Source organism: Crocodylus porosus, unplaced genomic scaffold, assembly GCF_001723895.1.
Source record: "Crocodylus porosus isolate Cpor-Errol unplaced genomic scaffold, CroPor_comp1, whole genome shotgun sequence".
NCBI lineage: Eukaryota > Metazoa > Chordata > Crocodylia > Crocodylidae > Crocodylus > Crocodylus porosus.
In genome coordinates, this window is record NW_017728915.1 from 26,608,236 (window position 1) to 26,614,720 (window position 6,485).

At 43.1% G+C, this 6,485-nt stretch overlaps 1 protein-coding gene across 1 annotated transcript in view; it reads right to left on the reverse strand.

The window, feature by feature from the left end:
• Positions 1–5,640, reverse strand: part of CDH5 (cadherin 5) — a 52,600-nt gene extending 46,960 nt beyond the window's left edge. The window contains exon 1 of the mRNA XM_019535900.1: positions 5,458–5,640. The gene's annotated coding sequence lies outside the window, so the exon portion shown is untranslated. The remainder of the gene's footprint in view (positions 1–5,457) is intronic.
• Between the last annotated feature and the right edge of the window lie 845 nt (positions 5,641–6,485).

Sequence of the window (6,485 nt, forward strand, 5' to 3'; positions counted from 1 at the left end):
CTCATTTCCTTCTATGATCAGGTGACCTATCACCTGGACAAGGGAGAAGAAATTGATGTCATATATCTTGACTTCAAAAAAGCCTTTGATTTAGTATCCCACGATCACCTCTTGGTGAAACTGGCCAATTGTGGCCTTGGGTCCACCACAATCCACTGGCTGGGAAATTGGCTCTGTGGTCAGACCCAGAGGGTAGTAATTGATGGAAGTCAATCATCATGGTGTCCTGTGGCCAGTGAGGTCCCTCAAGGCTCTGTCCTGGGACCCATACTGTTCAACATTTTCATTAATGATGTGGACATTGGAGTCAGGAGCATACTGGCCAAGTTCGCTGATGACACCAAACTTTGGGGCAAAGCATCCACACCTGAAGACAGGAGGGCAATCTAGGCTGACATGGACAAGCTCAGTGAATGGGCGGATGAGAACCTGATGGTGTTTAACACCGAAAAATGCAAGGTTCTCCACCTTGGGAGGAAAAACCTGCAGCATCCTTATATGCTCGGCAGTGCTACGCTGGCTAGATCTACGGAAGAAAGAGACTTGGGTGTCATCATTGACCACAAGAGGAACATAAGCCTGCAATATGATGCTGCAGCTAGTAAAGCAACCAAAATGCTGGCGTGCATCCATCTCAAGCAAATCCCGGGACATCATTCTCCCTTTGTACTTGGCCTTGGTGAGGCCGCAGCTGGAGTACTCCGTCCAGTTTTGGGCTCCACAATTGAAAAAGGATGTGGAGAAGCTTGAGAGAGTCCAGAGAAGAGCAATGCGCAAGGAAAACAGACCTTACGACAACAGGCTGAGAGCCATGGGGCTCTTTAGCCTGGAAAAGCACAGGCTCAGCGGTGATTTGATGGCCACCTATAAGTTTATCAGGGGTGACCACCAGTATCTGGGGGAACATTTATTCACCAGAGCGTCCCGAGGGATGATGAGGTTGAACGGTTGTAAACTACTGCAAGACTTTTTCAGGCTGGACATAAGGCAGAATTTCTTTACTGTCTAAGCCCCCAAGGTCTGGAACAGCCTGCCATCAGAGGTGGTTCAAGCACCTACATTGAACACCTTCAAGAGTAGATTGGATGCTTATCTTGCTGGGATCCTATGACCCCAGCTGACTTCCTGCCCCTTGGGCGGGAGGCTGGACTCAGTCTTCTGAGGTCCCTTCCAGCCCTAAAATAAAATTAAAAAAAAAAAAAAAAGACACCTGATGGCAGCTCAGTGGATGCCCCCAGGCCCTGGCTCCTTCCTGGAAAGTGAATGCACAGGGTTGTTCTCTGTGGCCAGCGCCCGGGTGAACAATGGGGCCTGACCCCTCCCCACAAGTGCACGTATAGGTGGGGGGCCACCCCTCATGGGATGAACCCCCGCTCTGGGGATGAGCCACTTGTGGCTCTGTCTTGCTCCTCAGCTGGGCCATGTGACTGTGCATTCCCCCGCAGGATGAACTGCCCCCCCTGGGACCAATCTGCTTGTGGCTCAGTCCTGCTCCCTGACCAGGCCCTGAAGCCACACATTCCCCCTGGGATGAACTGCACCTCCCCTGGGACAAGCTGACCATGGCTCCATCCTGCTTCCTGGCCGTGCCCCATGGTTGCACATTCCTGCCTGTTCCAGCCATGCCAACCCACTTCTACCACTGCTCCTGCCACCTGCTGCTGTGGGGTGGAGCGAGACATTCCCCTCTGAACTCATGACAAGGGAGCAACATGTCAGAGGGAGGATTCCACAGACAGGACTGAAAAACAAAGCTTACAAGTCTACTCCAGAGGACCTGAATTTTTGTAGAAAATCTGTTGTTGTACAGGGACGGATCCAGCTCCCGTTGAAGCCAGTGGCAAAGCTGCCCGCTGAGGACAGGATCGGGGGATGTGAATATGTTGAATCTGTATTTAGGAATCTAAAATTATTTTCTGTTGAATCTGCTAGTGCCAATGCTTGTTGAGTTTTACTTTATGTCCTCCATATATTCTATGTATGCCTGCCAGTCTGGCTGCACTCTTTCCCATGCTTTTGGCTGGAGTCACTTATTTATGAAGGCCTTGGGAGCAGAGTAACGAGGATCAGTCCCATAAACCGTGCAAAAAGTACATTATTGGACGTGCTCAGTGCTCTAACACCCAGTGGGTAGTGTTGCAAGTGGGCGGGGAAAGGAGAGGAGCTCTACTGGGGCAGCCTCCTCCGAACTGCTTGGACAATGGCAGTAGGACGAGGAATTCAGGTACTTTCTCAAAACTTCCTGCGATGTCAGGAACAGCTACTCCAAGCTCTCCAGATAGGAAGGGGATGGGAATATTTGCAGAGGGTGGGGGGGCTGAGTCTCCAGCTGGGGGGCATGGGGAGGATGGAGGGAGAAGTTAATGAACACTAATGAATGAAGTAGACTAGCTTGACCCGGCTCCACCCACAGCATCACTCCAATCGGTGGAATCCCTAAACTTCCTCAAGTACCCGCTTCCAGGCCGCCGTTCTGAGGGCGAAGCCTGGGACTGCGGAGCTGTCCACAGCAGATAAAAGGATGACTGCTGATGCTATCACCCCATGACTCTACATCTTTTCTGTTTGCAGCTGAAAGAGGTCCACCAGGTTGTTGACTCCACAACACTGCTAGAAGTTCTTAACCTGGTTGTACAGCGGCGCTGAGCAACCACCCCCTTCTCTTAGTAGTGGGCCAAACTAAATTTGGGGTCTAGACCTAAGCAGGGTGCTTTTGATATTCACATACAAGTCTGACTCTGGAGGGACTTTTTCAAAGGCATCAGTGGGAGGTAAGAGCCCAACTGCCACTTAGAGTTGATGGGAATTGGGTTTCTGAGTGTCTTTTTGCGCCTTTGCAAATCTTCCCCCTCTGTAGCTTGGCAAATCTCCAGTTTGTACAAATAACCAGTTTTTGACACATAATAGTGCAGGAAGAAAACTAATCATCCCAGCATGCGTTGTGTGATAAACTATTCGGGCTCATCTCATTTTAAACATCCAGGAAAGAAGAATGGAAAGTACCCTGTCAATCTTATGTTTTTCACCCAGCTTGAAATATTCCCACTTAACACAGATATCTCATGAAGTAAGCAGGACATTTTTTTTTTCTTTTCCTGCTTGCCATTACAACTTGGACCTTTCTGAAATAAATTTCTGGAACTTACATAGAAACCAAAATGATGAAAAGATGGCTACAGTAATCATATTGATTAGTCACTGAAATATATAATAACTAAACGTTAATAGGCCTTCTCTTCCACAAAAATAATGCACTAACTGCTTTAAGTGTTTTAGATAAGTAACCTGACAACAAAAGGTATTTCTATGATTTTTTTCCTCTATTTTTCTTTTGGAAAGGGGAAGTATTCTCTTTTGAATATTAATTTATATTCTTATAGTCTGTCTTGGTAAGGGCTATAAACCAGATGAGCTTCTGAGATAGAAAGTATACAAATCCATGTACTTATATCCTGTTTTGAGCTGCTCTATTCCTCTCAACAAAAGCAGGATATGAGACAGGCATGTTCTTTTGGCAAATATTTTCAAAGCTATTAACCATTTAAATGAAAATTTCTCTGCATATACTTCTCCTTGGGTATTGAACCTAGCTTTTGTCCCTATACAAAATATCCAGATTATTCAATGAAATAGATCTGTTGTGACTCAATTTGCATTTTAAATATTGAAATGAAGGTTTTAACATAATGTTGAAGTACTATTGTTATAAAATGGAAAGCATCAGCTGAAAAATATTTCAGTTTTCAGTGCAGTAACATTGCCAAAGCCAAATAAATCTGAGCACTCCATACAGAGCTCAGATTAGCATCAGAGCACTGAGAGTTTATTTTTTGTATTCCAGTTCATTTGTTTTATTGCATGCAACAACCTCCTTGACTGTTCTCAGTAGGTTGTGAGGAACAGAAACAGAAGAAACCTAGCCTTATGTCCTTTTCTTCTATAGTTTGCCCCTGGTTTCAGGATTCAAAGCTGCCCTTAAAGACACCAAACCTTTTTAAAGTAAGCACTTGTATTGCTGTATTAGTTGTTTTGATTCATGGTATTTATTAACATGTTCAGGTTTTGTATACATCTTGAGTTGCTTCTGTTTAATAGATTTTCCTAAATTTTCCCCACAAAGAACCACAGGGTAGATGCTTTTATAAATGTAAATACCGACTACTATAATAGCAGCAGTTATAATCAGAAGAGGCAGAAATTAATCCTACTTGTGTTAACTTCGGTAGCAGCCAACTTAAATGCTTTGGATAGCTGAGACTTGTTCAGGTTTTCTCACAAAAGTTCAACCTATTCTGTCTTTTTCCTGAAGCCTTCATTTTTTCCTTTTCTTTATACAGCTTTAAACACAGCACAGTAAGGCACTGTATCTCCTGACACATGGACTATAATTTCAACCCCCCAAAAAATGCATTTATTCATCTCTTATTCATAAACATTTGTCTTTGCAGACTTGTTAGTCAAGGGATCTCCTGTGTAAAACATTATATGCTTATGGCAGCATAAAAACCCTTTCAACTGATGTCTTGTGTCAAGGCTTTCTGCATGAAGTAACTTACCAGAAAACATGGTAAATTTGGACAGCTGAAAGCCAGAGATTTCCTAGAGAAATCTATGAGGTTTTTCCCTTAGTTGTTAAATGAGCGTCATAAAAGTTGAATGATCCAAGGTAACATTTTCAAGAGTGCCTAAACCAATTAGGTGCCTTAGTTTCATTGAAAGTTAGTGGAGATCAGGCTCCTAAAATGCATGATTCGCTTTGAAAATAAGACTTAGGAGCATAAGTCACTTAGCTGCTTTTGAAAATGTCACTGTAAGTCTTTACAAGTGAACCTCCTGTCATACAGATCTGCCTAGTCGCAGCCAATGAACACGAGAGGTGCTAGCCTTTGGTTCTTAGCGCCAACCAGACTACAATTCCACTATTACATTTTGAACAGAAAAAGAATGCCAAGGACCTGTGCAACCTTCATTCAATATGTTTATGTCTAAAAAAAGCAAGATAGAACATCGTGAATGCTAGCTCAATGACAAAATATTAATCCTATTGCTGTCTGTAATGCAACTGGAATCCCTTCTTAAAGGGTCCCAAGTGCAATTTGTTGCACTGATTTCTGTTTTTCTGTTTTATTGAAAACATCCACTGGCAGCATAATTTGATCATTTTGAACCAAAAGATTCACTTCTTTGAGTCTAAATATTCTCCACAGTCTGGGACCATTAGATGCAGGGGCAGAGAACCTGATTCGCCTCTCACTTCAGTGTTAATTGGCAGTAACTCCACTGGTGTCAATAGTTATTCTGCCAGCAATATTGGGCCCTAAGGGTGCTCTAAATATATCTAACATGCAGAACATGAACTTCAGAATCATCAAATAATTTCAAGCCAGTTCCAAACTGTCAGCCATCAGGGACAAAAAATTCTTGAAATTAAAAGTAATAATATCCTCTGTCCCTTACCTGATCCCCAGGAGTTGGTGAAGCTTCAGTTTTATCCCAAATTAAGAACATGAAATGAACAATATCCAGAAATCATGAGCACCACTCGGAGAGTGAGGAACAAATATAAAATCAGGATTTCATTTCACTAGGTAGTACTGGGAGTGTTCAGCTTTCCAGTCTCCAAGGTTTCCCAGCTGGGGGGCCAGCTTTTCCCATCCTACATCCCTGCATCCTGTTATTGTTACAAACCTTAGTAATGCCAGTGAGAAAAGGGAGTGGAGGAAACAAGATAAACTTAGAGTCATTTTGCTAGACTTGCCTTTCAGAGGGCGTAACAAATACATATCTGAATAAAAGGAAATGGCCTGTAAGAGTAATATAAAGCCAGTGCTGTTATTTAGTATCTTTTTTACTGATCATTTTCATTTTAGGGGTTATTAAAAACCCTAAATTAGCACTTGTTTTTATTTTTATTCTATTTGAAGAGTATGGTCTCTGGCTTATTTTCAGATTTGTTTTCCCGTCAGGCAGATGGGAGTGTTTTCTTCTCCCCACCAGGATTATTACACTACCAACAAAGGCTGAAACTCCATCAAACAGGAGTTCTTATAAAAAGTTTAAGAGCCAACCTTTGCTAGTGTGAGAGAGCATTGGGATATATTGAAATTCTGGGATGAGCCGCATGCTGGTTTTGGTAACAGTTGTACGGATTTGATATATCTGGATTTAGCAAGTCAGAGAACAGAAATGGGTTGCAAGTCTCCAGCCCAGTGGCAACTTCTTGGCCTTGCACTTTATGTAATGATCCCAACCTGTGCATAGTGGACAAAACACTGTTTAGATTTTATGGACTATTCCAGAGGTGGAAGTGATGACCCAACATGTGAGGCAGTAGAGAGTTGGGCCCCAAGATTCACGAAACAAAAACTCTTAAGAGAAGAATCACTGAATAACACGTATTGCCTTCATTGTATTAGAAATTTTGGAGTGGAGGAACGTTCAAGAGAGGGAAAAGGGGAAAAGATCAATGTTCCAAGAGGACGGCT